Source organism: Oncorhynchus nerka, linkage group LG15 (assembly GCF_034236695.1).
Source record: "Oncorhynchus nerka isolate Pitt River linkage group LG15, Oner_Uvic_2.0, whole genome shotgun sequence".
Taxonomy (NCBI): domain Eukaryota; kingdom Metazoa; phylum Chordata; class Actinopteri; order Salmoniformes; family Salmonidae; genus Oncorhynchus; species Oncorhynchus nerka.
The window spans coordinates 16,821,551-16,840,415 of NC_088410.1; the positions used below are offsets into that span (position 1 = coordinate 16,821,551).

Consider the following 18,865-nt stretch of genomic DNA (forward strand, 5'->3'; position numbering starts at 1 on the left):
TAGGGTTTTATGGCAGACTACACCAATTGGAGTTTTACCGCCACCTACTGTACGGCGAGTGAACGAAGAAGAAAAATATCTATCCAAATTATTTATATCGTAGGTAAAGTATTCATGCAGTACATCTCTCCATAATTGTGTAAAATCTTCATGAATATGTTCCATTATAAATCTGTCACGGTTCATGAATCCACTGCCTCCTTTTCTCTCTCTCTCTCCCGTGTTTGTGTGGGCGTGGTTCCCAATCTCGGCCTGATTGTCTGCGCCAGCTGGAATCACTTATCTTCCCTTTATATGTTCTGTAACCAGTGTTTCTTGTTGTCAGATCGTTGTTACTTCCCTGAGGTTGTGTCGTGTGTCCGTACTCATCTCTCGCCGCCCTTGTGTGGATTATCTGCTGTGCTCCTTCCTACCCATCCGGACACTCTCACCTGGGTTTCTCAGCACGCTCACATAGGAGGATGCGCCCTAGTCCCTGGGTCGGATTCCGTCTGAGTACAGTCTGTCTGTCCTGTTGCTGCTGTAACCTGTATTCATTAAACCATCGTTGCTTGCATCTTGCATCCGCCTCTGTATTGTTACAAAATCTACTGATGTCTTGCCACAGATTCTTTACTTGAATACCATAAAAAAAAGATTCAACACGGTTTCTGGGTGGTCATTTCAAACGGTACAATTTGAATGTGTTTCTTTTTTAAAACCTCTTCATATAGTGGTTGGCAGGATGATATAAATTGATCATTTTATAATAAACATCCTTAATTGTGTTAGTCAGTACGTTTATGTGAGACAACAAATATGATCAATAAAACAATTCCAATAAGGCATGACATAAGGTGTATAGATAGATACAAATTCCTGTTGATACAAGGCAAGTATCACTCTGTTGTTGAATGGACCAAAACAAGAACAAATCTTTACTACTATTGAGTCAACAGGGGTAATCGATGGTAGGTTCTGAGGGTCTTAACATGTTCCTGAATAATAAAGCAACACCTGAGGGAATTGAGACTAAAACAATTGCAAACTCTTTAGGCGAAATAGGGATCTTGTCAAGTGATAAGGATAGGATATTATTTCTGAACCAATATTCTAAAAACAAAGATTTATTGTTACACAATATGTGCTGATTATTCCAGATATAATATACGTATGGAGAGAAATTATACTTCTAAATGAAGGATCATGACTAGAAAACCTGCTGATGAAAAGCAGAGCTTCACTGGAACTTTGTCAATAGCAAACCAACATGAAGTTAAGGCCACCAAAAGTAGAAAAGGCATGATGAGGAATAAGGTTTCACATAGAAGTAGGTCTTCTTATGTAGTGTTTTATCAAATTGATCTTAAAAGTATTATTTAAGGTAGGAATGTCCAGACAATTCAGCCCACCATACTCATAAGTGTTCATTACAACAGTTTCCTAATGTGACGGGTTCGGTTTCTCCACAGAAAGTTAAAAAGCATCTGGTCTGTTGAAAGGGTTCTACATGGAACCCTAAAGAGTTCTACCTGGAACCAAAGAGGTTCTAACTGAAACACAAAAGGGTTCTTCAAAGGGTTCTCCTATGGGGACAGCCGAAGAACCCTTTCAGGTTCTAGATAGCACCTTTTTTTCTTAGAGTGTAGTACTGCTACACCCACTCCTCTACAACACTTCAACCGACCAAATAAATGATGTCATGGAGAATCACCATGGCGATGATGATTTGTGAGACGTCATTGGGTCGACAATCCACAATAGCGACTTAATGACATTTGGAGTCCCTGACATCATTTGTTTGGCTTCTAACTGTTAGAGAGGATGGCTGCATCTGAAATGTCACCTGACAGTATATAGGTAATAGGATGCCATTTCAGACAGACTCTGTGTAGGTCTGTTCTAGTCTGGTGGATGGATGGTGTAATAGATTGCTCCTGAGTGGCGTAGCGTTCTAAGGTACAGCATCTCAGTGCAAGAGTCATCACTGATGGAAGACAAGACTAAATGAAAAGTGGATCGGCGATGGCTAGAAGGTCGGTGACGTCGAACGCCAAACGCCGCCCGAACAAGAGGGGACCAACGTCGGCGGAAGTTGTGACACACGTTTGCTTTCTGGTGTTTTATCATCGACTCTTTCCACTGTGGTGGACATTTTAATATTATAGTTTTATATTATTCTACTATACTGTTAAATTAGACATACTATACTGTTTTTACTTAGAGAATTGTCTATTGTTATATGTTACTATATTACTGAGGGAATTGTCTATTGTTATATGCTAATATTCTTTGCTGATACAGGCCTGTCTTGTGTGACTTAGTCATAACTCTGAGCGTACAGATGTATGAGCTGTTTGGGTGCTACCACAGTATGTGACCTCCGCTGTTTACAATCAGCAGGAATGTAGCTATGTGGGAAGTGCAGGGAGGAACAGTGAGTGGTGGCGATATCAGCCATCATGATCTACACAGACCAGCTAAATTACTTTGTGCAAATCTGTTTCCAGTGCCTGTTTCTGAACATCTGCTAACTGTCAAAGATTTTTAAAAAGGATGTACTTTCAATAAAAGGCAAAAGACTCATTGAGCTTTCAACACGGACTATTCTTAGTGATGGTTGATTGCTTCATTTCTGCATATCTTACAATAAATATATTGTTTGAAAAGTCTCTCTTCCTATAGCATTTCTCTGACACCACAAAGACAGGAGTAAGGATTCTCTCCAGCGTGTGCAAGCAGGAATTGAGTTTAATAAGAAGAACATTGTTAGATACAGTCGTAAATATTGATACTTTTAAGAGAACGAGGCTGGGAGATAGGATTTAGTTGCTGGCCCACACTCCAGTACAGTAGGTGGTGTAATGTACCATAAAGTTGATAGGATTTAGTTGCTGACCCACACTCCAGTACAGTAGGTGGTGTAATGTACCATAAAGTTGATAGGATTTAGTTGCTGGCCCACACTCCAGTACAGTAGGTGGTGTAATGTACCATAAAGTTGATAGGATTTAGTTGCTGGCCCACACAAGTGCACATTTTGGGAGGAAGTAGAGATATATTAGGTAATATGACAGATTTCCAAACACGATATAGCTGTAGATTAACGTTACTTTGCTGAGGGAAAAAATATCCTAACAAGTTTTTACAATCATGTTTATTTTTGTCCAGCAGTTTAAACCGAACACAGGAATGTGGAGGATAAAGGTGATGAAAACTAGTCCTAGACATTTTAAACAACACAGCGGGCATATGTTAAAACCAGATTTACCTGATCCATTGCGGAAGCCATTGTTTCTTTGTATGGCATGAAATGTTGTAGGGTACAGTTTGACAACTTTGTTGTAGTGTTCGGATAATGACAGCTAGTAATGAATTGCCGAGAGAAAATTCGATTCTCAAGACTGCAACTGATGCGCCCCTAGACCAGTGTAGCCTAGTATTACTTCAGAAAGTTCCTGGATAACATTTTACGTGATCAATAAAAGTCGAGTAAAGTCAAGAAAATGTTCAACAACACCCCTTTCACTTAGAATCCTGTTGTCTGCTATCGTCTACTTTTACCTGGCAGCCACTTGGAACAGATGCACAAAGAGGGAGGATCTCAACAGGCCTCTCTCTCGTGAGGAAGTGTCTGGGAATTAAATGTTCCGGTCTTTCGCTGCTGATACAATGGCAGCTGCTGTTCACTACCAGCACAGATAGGAAAAAAGAGCTAGTTATGCAAGTCTTTGCAATGGATGCATCAAACCTAATTCACAAGTAATTCTCCGGTCAAAAATAAACGTAAGTCCAGTGGTGGAAAAAGTACCCAATAGTCATACTTGAGTCAAAGTAAAGATACCATAATAGAAAATGACTCAAGTAAAAGTCACACAGTTAAATCTACTTGAGTAAAAGTATTTGGTTTGAAATATACTTAAGTATCAAAGGTAAATGTAATTGTTCAAGTATAAGTATGAATAATTCAAATGTCTTTATACAAAGCAAACCGGAAGGCACAAATGTATTGTTTTTTAAATTATTTACTGATAGGCAGGGGCACACTCCAACACTCAGACATAATTTACAAAAAAGTATTTGTATTTAGTGAGTCCGCTAGATCAGAGGAAGTAGGGATGACCAGGGATGTTCTCTTGATAAGTGTGTGAATTGAACCATTTTCCGGTCCTGCTAAGCATTCAAAATGTAACGAGTACATTTAAGGAGTAAAAAGTACATCATTTTCTACAGGAATGTAGTAAAGTAAAAGTTTTCAAATATATAAATAGTAAAGTACAGATACCCCAAAAAACGAATTATGTAGTACTTTAAAATATTGTTTATTTAAGTACTTCACACCACTGTGTAAGTCTTTCTTCTTAACTAAACTACAGTCAAATATACTGTATTTATAACTAACACCCTTCTGTCTATGTATATAACTTGAGTACAATAAATAAACAAAAGCCAAGCACAGCACAGCAGGCCTATACTGTTAAAAGTAAACCAGACTTACCGGATCCATCGTGGAAGCTATTGTTTTCTTCAGTGTTTCTTACTAAGACAAGAAATGGGTAGGCTACATACAGTCCAGTTACTATGTTCTCACAGAGTTCAGATAAGGATTAGGGGGTTGCAGGGGGAGAATTCCTGTCTCAAGTCTGCAACTGATGCACCCCTAGACCAGAGCAATCAAACATCTATTGAAATATCCAAGCTTGATTACATTATGACAGCATAACGTCTCACATCTTTATTCAACTAGGCAAGTCAGATAAGAACACATTTTTATTTACAATGACGGCAGAGGAACAGTGGGATAACTGCCTTGTTCAAGGGCAGAACTAAAGTTGTTTACCTTGTCGGCTCGGGGATTCGATTTAGCAGCCTTTCGGTTACTGGCCCAACGGTCTAACCACTAGGCTACCTGCTGTCCCAGGCTAATCTTATTTCAGAAAGTTCCTCGATAAGATTTTACCAAAACTATACAGATTGAGTAAAGTCAAGAACATGTTCAACAACACCCCTTTCCAAAAGTATCCTGTTGTCTGCTATCGTCTACTTTTACCTGACAGCAACTTGGAACAGAGTTCTATTTGAGTCCAGATGTTCTCAAGGCTGTTGTTGCATCTCCCTCCCTGCAGCATAGAAACATAAAGAGAGACAACAAACACACTTTATAACTGGTGAAAAACTACACCTGATACTTCAATTAAGCAGGAAAAAGTCTCTATTATAACAGATGTGTAGCACTGTAAGACACGTGTTTCTCTGTTGTTGTTTTAAACCTGTTTTATTCTCAGGACCAGGACTATAACACTGAGTATTGGGACCCAGGACAACAACATATCCTGGTCTCTATTCTCAGGACCAGGACTATAACACTGAGTATTGGGACCCAGGCCAACAACATATCCTGGTCTCTATTCTCAGGACCAGGACTATAACACTGAGTATTGGGACCCAGGACAACAACATATCCTGGTCTCTATTCTCAGGACCAGGACTATAACACTGAGTATTGGGATCCAGGACAACAACATATCCTGGTCTCTATTCTCAGGACCAGGACTATAACACTGAGTATTGGGACCCAGGACAACAACATATCCTGGTCTCTATTCTCAGGACCAGGACTATAACACTGAGTATTGGGACCCAGGACAACAACATATCATGGTCTCTATTCTCAGGACCAGGACTATAACACTGAGTATTGGGACCCAGGCCAACAACATATCCTGGTCTCTATTCTCAGGACCAGGACTATAACACTGAGTATTGGGATCCAGGACAACAACATATCCTGGTCTCTATTCTCAGGACCAGGACTATAACACTGAGTATTGGGACCCAGGACAACAACATATCCTGGTCTCTATTCTCAGGACCAGGACTATAACACTGAGTATTGGGATCCAGGCTAACAACATATCCTGGTCTCTATTCTCAGGACCAGGACTATAACACTGAGTATTGGGACCCAGGCCAACAACATATCCTGGTCTCCTCTACATACTCAAATAGTCTTTCTTTTAAACAGTCTTTATTAAAACATTTATGTGGAATCAGCATGAAAATATATTAATATTGGTCTCTCCATGTTCACCAAACATTAGTATGTCCAGATGTAACAAATGTAGTTATGGGTCTTAGCTAATGTAGTCCTGTACATTAGCTAATGTAATTAATTGGCAAGAGTTTTGCTCAGAAACAGCAAATGCACTAGGTGACATCATTTCTGCATTAGCAAAATGTAATTATTGGCCTGATCTCTCCTCAGAAATGGCAAATGTAATTAGTGACATCTAATTATCTCCCACACACTCTCCTTGGGCCATCTAGTGTTGGGAATGACATACACATGAACATACAGTGTAACCAAAGTATAATACTAGAACTAAATTACAGTGAGATTATATATATGTATAGTACTTACATGTGACAGTGAGTCTCTTCAGCAGAGAGGAGATCCTCATGGCTGTTGACAGAACAGGAGTATCTGTCTGTATCCTTACTGCTGACTGGGTCTAGGTAGTTATTTTGGTATTTGGGTTGGTGAGACGTCTGTTCTTGTACCAGATGTTGGTGGGGTTGTCAGTCAGAGTACAGGTGGTGCTACAGGTCAGTGTCAGTCTGTCACTATAGTTTGAACTTTTGCCTTCGGGCCTGTGATGAAAAACAAATAACAAACGACAACCATTGTAATCAAACGATGTCTCTGTGACTGTATGACCTCTGGGATATGTGTAAGAGCAGGACAGATCCACTGTTGACCTCTTTTAAGGCACAAATACTCTGAGGGGTGTAAGTCACCCTCCAATTGAAGTGATTGAAGTTTTTCCCACACTGATCACAGCTATAAGGCTTCTCTCCTGTGTGTATGAGTTGGTGTTTAGTCAGGTGTCCTGACTCATTGTACATCAGTATTACATTTTAAATCTGTTATTAAATAATATGAATAAAGACTTATTTTAAAAGTTCCTCCATCAACCCTGTGTCACTTCTATTAAGATTTTAACCCAACTAATACAATCATTTCTCCAAGTTTTACCATCGTTGAGTAAAGTTACAAGTTCAGAATAATACGATTATTGTGAAGTCAATTAGTATAAGAGTTTGATTTAAACGTTGACATGCTTTGAAAGAACAATTTCCCTCATAAACCTGTTTACATGGACACATCTGAAATCAGGCTGCTCTGATGGGACTTTTACAGCGATTATCAATCAAAATAAACATTCTTCCACAGCGACTATGTTATGTTTTTTAAGCAGTATAAAGTTTGTATGTGAAAGCTATTTCTAAACTGTTTTTCCTGAACTCAGTCAAAAGAAGTTGTGTTAGCACATACACAGATTAAATACACCTCTATAACTCTGATTAAAATGTTTACATGTCCTAATCATTCTAAAGATTGTTCAGAAAACCAGGTGTTTTTAAAGGCGTATCCTTACTTCAGTTATGACATTACACCAATTAAGATCAGCAGAGTAAGGTGTTTACATGACTAATGACACACCCAGCCTACTGCCATAATCAGTTTAATAGCAAATGATTTGTGTGCATGTAAAGCACTAGTTATTTGGTTATTTAACAGTCATTTCTGAACATAATTTATTTCATGTGATTAGTGATTCATTTGCATCCGTCCCTCATTTTAAGGTCTGTTACATGAACTGAACTCTTGTTTTAATATGGTGAAACTGTTCCTTACATTTTTGGGGGAAAAGAAACATTGAATGTCAAATCATAGAGTAAAAACAGGTTTGCTGGTTCTAGTCTTTTTATAGATTCTCTGGTGTTTTTTGTAGAAAACTGAGCAAGTGAACCATTTTACCCATAAAGTAAAATGGTAGAATATATTTTTTTGTGAAGCATTCAATTTTCACTCCCTGTGGAACAAAACTAGCTTCCATTACCCCTGTCATAAGCACATTTGTGGCTGATTTTACTACTTTACCAATGTAAACTAGTGGTTGTTGATTTCAGTTGTCCCCTGTTACTTTATTTAGCACATTGGCACTTAGTACAGTATGTGTTGTCATATAACCTCTTGGGAAAACATGTTTTTATGAAATTGAACATGTGCTCTTCATGAAAGAATGTTAAAATTAGGTGAAATCAAAAGTGTTTTGGGGGGGACCAAGTTACACTTCTCAGAATTGGGTGGAACGACCAAATATTTTCATCAATATATAATTAACCAATTCATTGTTACAGAAGCAGACTGTAATCTAATCCACATGGTTATTACTTAATGAAATCATATCTCCATGTTCCTCTTCTCCTTCTCGTCTCTCAGTTCCACTCTGCCCCGGTGTTTTCCTGCAGTCGACCAGAACCAGCATTAAAGTACGGAGAGGCAGTCGACCTGGGGACTCCTGGAGGGTGGAGGGGGACGGGCTAGCTTTGTCCTGTTGGCCGCAAGAAGTATTACAGGTGATTATTAAACCAAATATTGTATAATTCAGTCTAAACCTCTGATTTGGGTGCATCCCTCGAATATCTCCTTTAACCGGAAATGTTCAACCGTTCACTATAAGCCACAAATCTAAGAGCGTTGGATTGGTGGGTATGGGCTAGTTTCCACCATATTTCTTATACTAGTCATTTCCTATCAAACAACACGGAAGAGGAGAAGCAAGAGGGATAACTGGGCCCAAAATCTGGCTTCTGGCTTATTTGATCATATAAACATTTTCGTAACGAGTTGGTTGTTAGGAGTGTATTGGTAACGAGTTGGTTGTTAGGAGTGTATTGGTAAACGTAGGACGTGTGACATCCTGGCAACTTTGAGAAAAAACAAACACTTTGTTTGGCAGTAGTGCCTGGTCGTCACGAGTTACCACAAACAAAGCCATAAACCACACCCATTTCTACAACAGATCTTTTTAAATGTGATTTTAACCCTAACCTTGAAAACACTAACTTTATGCCTAACCCTAAATAAATAAAATTACGATATAGATGTTTGACATTGTGGCAACTAGTGAAAACACGCATATCTGCCCTCTCATTGGCTATAATGGTCAGACCTGATCTTGCCTCTTCCCGATTGCCTTCGTTTCAAACTCAACACCCCTCAGCCCTTGAATTGCGTTTTACATCCGAGTGTACCTTAAATGTCCCTTGCCCAAGCGAGGGAGAGTGATGATCAGAGGCAACATCCTTGGTGGAAATCTTAAAGTATAACTTAAAAACAACCAACCGAAAGCTATCAATGTACCTAGTAAGCTAATGTATAAAGCTGGTGTCGTGGAAATATTGGTCCAATAATATTTCTCAGATACCGGAACATAAAGACTATTACAAAGCCAAGCTGGTCCAAGGATCATCTGACTTCGCCAGTCTCAGCACACTCCTTTTATAGTTTCATCCTTCCATAACATACAGTCACTCCTCTTTATGCAAAACACCCTTTGACATTTAGCCACCATTATCGTTTTGTCTCACTTCTGACTTATTTACACCCATCTTAGATTATACTGGTGGCGTCACCATATTACTAATACAAAAATATATGTATTTCTTAACTAGGCAGGTCATTTAAGAACAAATTCTTATTTAAAATGACAGCCTAGGAGCAGTGAATGAACGGTCATGTTCAGGACAACAGATTTGCACCTTGTCAGCTCGGGGATTCGGTTACTGGCCCAATGCTCTAACCACTAGGCTACCTGACGCCCCCATACATACATACATACATACATACATACATACATACATACAATAGTACTTAATTAATACAAACATACAGTTGAAGTCGGAAGTTAACATACACTTAGGTTAGAGTCATTAAAACTCGTTTTTCAACCACTCCACAAATTTCTTGTTAAACAGAATTTTTACTAGGATTAAATGTCAGGAATTGTGAAAAACTGAGTTTAAATGTATTTGGCTACGGAGTATGTAAACTTCCAACTTCAACTGTACCTTCCTAATACAGGTACATGTCTAGTGGTTCCTGTAAATGATTAACTAATGTGCATGTCCAATATCCTTCACAAGACCAGGCTAATGGCGCCTATAAATGATTAACTAATGTGCATGTCCAATATCCTTCACAAGACCAGGCTAATGGCGCCTATAAATGATTAACTAATGTGCATGTCCAATAGCCTTCACAAGACCAGGCTAATGGCGCCTATAAATTATTAACTAATGTGCATGTCCAATAGCTTTCACAAGACCAGGCTAATGGTGCCTATAAATTATTAACTAATGTGCATGTCCAATATCCTTCACAAGAAAAGGCTAATGGTGCCTATAAATTATTAACTAATGTGCATGTCCAATAGCCTTCACAAGACCAGGCTAATGTTGCCTATAAATGATTAACTAAAGTGCATGTCCAATAGCCTTCACAGGACCAGGCTAATGGCGCCTATAAATTATTAACTAATGTGCATGTCCAATAGCCTTCACAAGACCAGGCTAATGGTGCCTATAAATGATTAACTAATGTGCATGTCCAATAGCTTTCACAAGACCAGGCTAATGGTGCCTATAAATTATTAACTAATGTGCATGTCCAATAGCCTTCACAGGACCAGGCTAATGGCGCCTATAAATGATTAACTAATGTGCATGTCCAATAGCCTTCACAAGACTAGGCTAATGGTGCCTATAAATGATTAACTAATGTGCATGTCCAATAGCCTTCACAAGACCAGGCTAATGGCGCCTATAAATGATTAACTAATGTGCATGTCCAATAGCCTTCACAAGACCAGGCTAATGGCGCCTATAAATGATTAACTAATGTGCATGTCCAATAGCCTTCACAAGACCAGGCTAATGGCGCCTATAAATGATTAACTAATGTGCATGTCCAATAGCAATCACAAGACCAGGCATGACCCAGAATGGTTAAGCCTGTATTGACTCAGCTTGAACATAAACATTGGTTCTGCTTACACATATACTAATGGTTAACCCTATATCGATTCTGCTTACTACTTCTAAGAAAACAGTATAGGTACTGGAAAATCCCCAACACGAGCACTCCTGTCAGCTAGCTAGCTACAGTTACCCATAGCTGGCTAGCTACAGTTACCCATAGCTAGCTACAGTTACCCATAGCTGGCTAGCTAGTTTTATAATTTATTCCAAAACATTTCAGAATTGCACCCCTCACTACAAAACTAAGGCAATTTGCCAACACTAAGAAATATTTTTATAATTGCAAGCTAGCATCATATGTTTTTTTACTGAGATACCGAAATGCTCGTTGTTGATTAAATTTGACACTTAGCGGCCACCTGAGTTTGACAATGTGACTACAGTTTGTATTGAATTGTGGGTCATATCAACTCCGCAAGTGACAAAAGTTGTTCACGCTAAATCGAGGGCCAACGTTGGGATTTGGACCTCCCTTAAAATGGCAATCAAACTGCATCCGGTTATGACGGGGATACAACAGAGGGAAAAACAACGTGACTGCAGCCATTTATTTTCTTTGTTAGAACGGCCACTTGAATATCTGGTCAAATAATGGCTCATGGTGTAAGAAATCAGTGAAGGAATGAGAATATGTGAACACTACGGGAGAAAGGAGAGAATTAGGTCATAGTCACAGATTCCTAAACATGATTGTATGAACTGCCTTAATTTTGCTGGACCCCAGGAAGAGTATCTGCTGCGTCGGCAGCTAATGGCTTTCCATAATAAATACTGTAATGAAACGAGCAGGGAACAGGTCTCGAACCCTCGACCTTCTAAGCCCGAAGTCCAGCACGCTATCGTATGCCGAAAAAGCAATATCCGCCCTAATAAACCCAGGGTCGTTACAATACAAATTATAGTTGTAGGGTAGTTTTTTTTTTTTAAATGTAACCTTTATTTAACTAGGCAAGTCCGATATAAAAACTTATTTAGAATGACGGTCTATGAACAACGGTTTAACTGCCTTGTTCAGGAACAGAACGACAGGTGTTTATCTGGTCAGCTCGGGGATTCGGTTACTGACCCAACGCTCTAACCACTAGGCTACCTGCCGCTCCAAACAGAACACAGCAATGTGGAGGTTCAAATATGATGATAACTAGGCCTAGACATGTTATACAACACAGCGGGCATATAATGTTAAAACCAGATTTACCCGATCCATTGTGGAAGCTACTGTGTCTCTGTAGGATATGAACTGCTGTCCGCGTCAACAATTTGCTGTTGTCTTGTTCTTCTTTAGTGTTTTATGGCAGACTAGACCTGTTGCCGTATTGCTGCCACCTACTGTACGGGCGTGTGGACGAAGAAGAAAAAAATCCATCCAAATGATTTCCATCGTAGGCAAAGAATTCATGCAGTACATCTCTCCATAATTGTGTAAAATCTTCATGAATTTGTTCCATTATAAATCTACTGATATCTTGCCACAGATTATTTACATAAATACCACTAAAAATAGATGCAACACTGTTTCTGGGTGGTCATTACAAAAGGTACAATTTAAATGTATCTATTTTTTTGTACTTCTTCATATAGTGGTTGGCAGGGTAATATGAATGAATAATTTTATAATAATCTTCCTTATTAATTGTGTTAGTAAGTACGTATGTGTGAGACAACATATATTATGAATAAAACAATTCCAATAAGGCATGACATAAGGTATATAGAGAGATACAAAATCCTGTTGATACAAGGAAAGTATCGCTCTGTTGTTGAATGGACCAAAACAAAAACACATCTTTACTACTATTGAGTCAACAGCTGTAATCGAAGGTAGGTTCTGAGGGTCTTAACATGTTCCTGAATAATAAAGCAACACCTGAGGGAATGGAGACTAAAATAATTGTAAACTCTTTAGGCGTTAAAGGAATCTTGTAAAGTGATAAGAATGAGTCATAATGAAGTAAATGACTCTCTGCATTTACAAGTTGTCTCGCCAATAGGATATCATTTCTGAACCAATATTCTAAAAACAAAGATTTATTGTTATACAATATGTGCTGATTATTCCAGATATAATATACTGTGGGGAGAAATTATTCTTCTAAATGAAGGACCATGACTAGAAAACCTGCTGATGAAAAGCAGAGCTTCACTGGAACTTTGTCAATAGCAAACCAACATGAAGTTAAGGCCACCAAAAGTAGAAAAGAAATTATGAGGAATAAGGTTTCACATAGAAGTAGGTCTTCTTAGGAAGTGTTTTATCAAATTGATCTTAAAAGTATTATTTAAGGTAGGATTGTCCAGAAAATTCAGCCCACCACACTCATAAGTGTCAATGCAACAGTTTCCTAATGTGACGGGTAGCATCTGGTCTGTAGAAAGAGTTCTACATGGAACCCTAAAGAGTTCTAGCTGGAACCAAAGAGGTTCTACCTGAAACTCAAAAGGGTTCTCCTATGGGGACAGCTGAAGAAACCTTTAAGGTTCTAAATAGCACCTTTTTCCCAAAGGGTGTAGTGTTGTTACGCCCACTCCTCTACAACACTTCAACCGTCCAAATAAATGTCATGGAGCATCACCATGGCGATGATGATTTGTGAGACGTCATTGGGTCGACAATCCACAATAGTGACTTAATGACATTTGGAGTCCCTGACATCATTTGTTTGGCTTCTAACTATTAGAGAGGATGGCTGCATCTGGAATGTCACCAGACAGTATATAGGTAATAGGATGCCATTTCAGACAGACTCTGTGTAGGTCTGTTCTAGTCTGGTGGATGGATGGTGTAATAGATTGGTCCTGAGTGGCCTAGCGTTCTAAGGTACAGCATCTCAGTGCAAGAGTCATCACTGATGGAAGACAAGACTAAATGAAAAGTGGATCGGCAATGGCTAGAAGGTCGGTGCCAGAGTCATCACTGTAGTCCCTGGTTTGAATCCAGGCTGCATCACATCCGGCTGAGTCCCATAGAGTGAAACACAATTGGCCCAGCATCGTCCAGGTTTTGACTTGCCTAGTTAAATACAGGTTAAAAAATATATTTTTGAACATGGTAATCTGCCTAGATACAATTATCGCTTACCTGATTGGTTATGTTACCCTTTCTATGAGCTTATAATATAAACAGTGAAGTTGTAAGAAAAATAAATGTTAAGGAAAAAAATTCAACAAATAATGAAGGAGTAGCAGTAAAATAGCATTAGTGAGGGTATATACAGGGGGTACCGGTACAGAGAATCAATCTGCGGGGGCACCGGTTAGTCGAGGTAATTGAGGTAATATGTACATGTAGGTAGAGGTAAAGTGACTATGCATAGATAATAAACAGGTTAGTCGAGGTAATTGAGGTAATAATGTAGGCAGAGGTAAAGGGACTATACATAGATAATAAACAGGTTAGTCGAGGTAATTGAGGTAATATGTACATGTAGGTAGAGGTAAAGTGACTATACATAGATAATATACAGATTAGTCAAGGTAATTGAGGTAATATGTACATGTAGGTAGAGTTAAAGTGAATATGCATAGATAATAAACAGGTTAGTTGAGGTAGTTTGTACATGTAGGTGGGGGTAAAGTGACTATACATAGATAATAAACAGGGTAGTTGAGGTAATATGTACATGTAGGTAGAGGTAAAGTGGCTATGCATAGATAATAAACAGGTTAGTCGAGGTAATTGAGGTCATATGTACATGTAGGTAGAGGTAAAGTGACTATACATAGATAATAAACAGAGTAGCAGCAGCGTAAAGGGGGTCAATAGTCTGGTGGCCATTTGATTAGCTGTTCAGGAGTCTTATGGCTTGGGGGTAGAAGCTGTTAAAAAGCCTTTTGGACCTAGACTTGGCGCTCCGGTACCGCTTACCGTGGGGTAGCAGAGAAAACAGTCTAAGACTAGGGTAGCTGGAGTCTTTGACCATTTTTAGGGCCTTCCTCTGACACCGCCTGGTATAGAGGTCCTGGATGGCAGGAAGCTTGGACCCAGTGACTGGACTGTACGCACTACCCTCTGTAGGGCCTTGAGGTCGGAGGCCGATGGTGCAGTTGTAGAACATTTTGAGGTTCAGAGGACCCATGCCAAATCTTTTCAGTCTGCTGAGGGGGAATAAGATTTAAAGATGTTTGAAGTGTATACAGTTTACACAACTTCCAATGGGGAAAGGGGCGTTACAATGAATGTGACATTGGATGGAAAGGATTTGGACATGCAATTAGACAGAAGCCGCTGTCTCTCTGGTCTCGGAAATGTGTTACCATGATGCTCTGAGTCACCTGCCATTAAGGAAAACGCAGTGAGAAAATTCCTTTGCTAGGTGAGACGATTCCTTTGCTAGGTGAGACAATGCCTTTGCTAGGTGAGACAATTCCTTTGCGAGGTGAGCACGTTCCTTTGCGAGGTGAGAACGTTCCTTTGCGAGGTGAGACAATTCCTTTGCGAGGTGAAACAATTCCTTTGTTAGGTAAGTAAGAACATTCCTTTGTTAGGTAAGTAAGAACATTCCTTTGTGAGGTGAGACAATTCCTTTGTTAGGTAAGTAAGAACATTCCTTTGTTAGGTAAGTAAGAACATTCCTTTGTGAGGTGAGAACATTCCTTTGTGAGGTGAGAACATTCCATTGTGAGGTGAGACAATTCCTTTGTTAGGTAAGTAAGAACATTCCTTTGTTAGGTAAGTAAGAACATTCCTTTGTGAGGTGAGAACATTCCTTTGTGAGGTGAGAACATTCCATTGTGAGGTGAGAACATTCCTTTGCGATGTGAGACAATTCCTTTGTTAGGTAAGTAAGAACATTCCTTTGTTAGGTAAGTAAGAACATTCCTTTGTGAGGTGAGAACATTCCTTTGTGAGGTGAGAACATTCCATTGTGAGGTGAGAACATTCCTTTGTGAGGTGAGAACATTCCTTTGTGGGGTGAGAACATTCCTTTGTGAGGTGAGAACATTCCTTTGTGAGGTAAGAACATTCCATTGTTAGGTGAGAACATTCCTTTGTGAGGTGAGAACATTCCTTTGTGAGGTGAGAACATTCCTTTGTGGGGTGAGAACATTCCTTTGTGAGGTGAGAACATTCCTTTGTGAGGTAAGAACATTCCTTTGTGAGGTGAGAACATTCCTTTGTGAGGTAAGAACATTCCTTTGTGAGGTGAGAACATTCCTTTGTGAGGTGAGAACATTCCTTTACGAGGTGATAATCGACAGCCATTCAAAGTGGTTGGAAGTTTTTCACATAACTTCAATGACATCAACGAACTTCATGAAAAACCTACGATGGCTGTTTGCAGTCTATGGATTGTGCAAATAAATTGTCTCTGATAATGGACTCCAGTTGGTCTCTTCTGATTTCAAACAATTCCTACAAAACAACAGAATCAAACAGACCCTTGTTCCTGCTTACCATCCTGACTCGAATGGCGCAGCAGAAAGGTCAGTCTAGATCCTCAAGCGAGCTCTGAAGAAAAAAGGAATTGGAGGACAACAGACAATCTACTGTCTTTCTCGAGCATCGCTGAGCCAATGTTCCGCAGGACCCCCCCACAGAGTCACATGTCAGACCCCTGCTGAGCTCTTCCTGAAGCGCCAGATCCGAACACGCTTCAACCTACTTCCGACCTGACTTAGCTAAAACAGTGGAAGAAAAACATGCCAAACAAAAGAAACACCATGACCATGGTAGACTACACCTTCGAGTTTTTCAGGAGGAAGAACAAGTGTGACAGGGAAAGAGAAATGGATTCAGGCGACAGTAATCTTACCTAATTCAAGACGGAAAGAGAAAAAGTTTAAATCACTGTGTAGATGTATTGTTAGGCCTCATTAAATAAAGCTGATTATATTGTGTTATTTAATACATGGAGCGTACTAAGTGAAATCAAGTCCAGCAAATACTTTTGTTTTAAAAGAGATGGTTTAACCCCAAATCATTTTCATGATAAATGATGTTGATTTGACAAAAAATCAAAACAATTACAATGTTAATTGCATGATGTGTATGAAGGGCCCGATTCAGACTTGAGATATGTTCACGTAACATGGAGTTTAGTCAAGGACCATATCACCTGCACCCTACCTGACACCCTAGACCCACTCCAATTTGCTTACTGCCCAAATAGGTCCACAGACGATGCAATCTCAACCACACTGCACACTGCCCTAACCCATCTGGACAAGAGGAATACCTATGTGAGAATGCTGTTCATCGACTACAGCTCGGCATTTAACACCATAGTACCCTCCAAGCTCGTCATGAAGCTCGAGACCCTGGGTCTCGACCCCGCCCTGTGCAACTGGGTACTGGACTTCCTGACGGGCCGCCCCCAGGTGGTGAGGGTAGGCAACAACATCTCCACCCCGCTGATCCTCAACACTGGGGCCCCACAAGGGTAAGTTCTGAGCCCTCTCCTGTACTCCCTGTTCACCCACGACTGTGTGGCCACGCACGCCTCCAACTCAATCATCAAGTTTGCGGACGACACAACAGTGGTAGGCTTGATTACCAACAACGACGAGACGGCCTACAGGGAGGAGGCGAGGGCCCTCGGAGTGTGGTGTCAGGAAAATAACCTCACACTCAATGTCAACAAAACTAAGGAGATGATTGTGGACTTCAGGAAACAGCAGAGGGAACACCCCCCTATCCACATCGATGGAACAGTAGTGGAGAGGGTAGCAAGTTTTAAGTTCCTCGGCATACACATCACAGACAAACTGAATTGGTCCACCCACACAGACAGCATCGTGAAGAAGGCGCAGCAGCGCCTCTTCAACCTCAGGAGGCTGAAGAAATTCGGCTTGTCACCAAAAGCACTCACAAACTTCTACAGATGCACAATCGAGAGCATCCTGGCGGGCTGTATCACCGCCTGGTACGGCAACTGCTCCGCCCACAACCGTAAGGATCTCCAGAGGGTAGTGAGGTCTGCACAACGCATCACCGGGGGCAAACTACCTGCCGTCCAGGACACCTAGACCACCCGATGTCACAGGAAGGCCATAAAGATCATCAAGGACAACAACCACCCGACCCACTGCCTGTTCACCCCGCTATCATCCAGAAGGCGAGGTCAGTACAGATGCATCAAAGCTGGGACTGAGAGACTGAAAAACAGCTTCTATCTCAAGGCCATCAGACTGTTAAACAGCCACCACTAACATTGAGTGGCTGCTGCCAACACACTGACTCAACTCCAGCCACTTTAATAATGGGAATTGATGGAAATTGATGTAAAATATATCACTAGCCACTTGTAGCAACAATGCTACTTAATATAATGTTTACATTCCCTACATTATTCATCTCATATGTATATGTATATACTATACTCTATATCATCTACTGCATCTTTATGTAATGCATGTATCACTAGCCACTTTAAACTATGCCACTTTGTTTACATACCCTACATTACTCATCTCATATGTATATACTGTACTCAATACCATCTACTGCATCTTGCCTATGCCGTTCTGTACCATCACTCATTCATATATCTTTATGTACATATTCTTTATCCCTTTGCACTTGTGTGTATAAGGTAGTAGTTTTGGAATTGTTAGGTTAGATTACTCATTGGTTATTACTGCATTGTCGGAACTAGAAGCACAAGCATTTCGCTACACTCGCATTAACATCTGCTAACCATGTGTATGTGACAAATAAATTTGATTTGATTTAGAGGGTTCATCTGTGGAGTGGCCTCCAAACCTGTAGTCCACACACACAGTGTCAATGTTACAATCAACTAACGTTAGTTAAACCTGTTGTCAGCACACAGACAGTGTCAATGTTGCAATCAACTAACATTTGTTAGCTAGCATTCGAGGGCTGACTGTTCTCAAATATTTTTGCAGTGTAAAAATAAAATGTTGGTAATTCGTGTAGTCTGACTACTGCAGCAGGCTACTGCTTGTCCATGTGATAGCTAACAACATGTTATGGGATTTTCATGAATAATGACTAAATTATGTATACATTTCGCTTAGAATTATAACTAAACAGAGT

At 40.0% G+C, this 18,865-nt stretch overlaps 2 long non-coding RNA genes across 3 annotated transcripts; one reads left to right on the forward strand and one right to left on the reverse strand.

Annotated features, from left to right (window-relative positions):
• Window positions 1-5: 5 nt before the first annotated feature.
• Window positions 6-556, forward strand: LOC135560076 (uncharacterized). The gene is made up of 2 exons (XR_010458673.1): window positions 6-103; window positions 326-556. It is a non-coding gene; the product is annotated as an uncharacterized LOC135560076 (long non-coding RNA).
• Window positions 557-3,988: 3,432 nt separating this feature from the next.
• LOC135560073 (uncharacterized) lies at window positions 3,989-12,150 on the reverse strand. 2 transcript variants are annotated; one of them, XR_010458669.1, is made up of 4 exons: window positions 12,065-12,150; window positions 8,219-8,378; window positions 6,401-6,630; window positions 3,989-5,099 (listed from the first exon to the last, which is right to left on the reverse strand). It is a non-coding gene; the product is annotated as an uncharacterized LOC135560073 (long non-coding RNA). The 2 variants fall into 2 exon arrangements; XR_010458668.1 differs by lacking the exons at window positions 3,989-5,099; window positions 6,401-6,630 and having other exon boundaries at window positions 7,441-8,378.
• Between the last annotated feature and the right edge of the window lie 6,715 nt (window positions 12,151-18,865).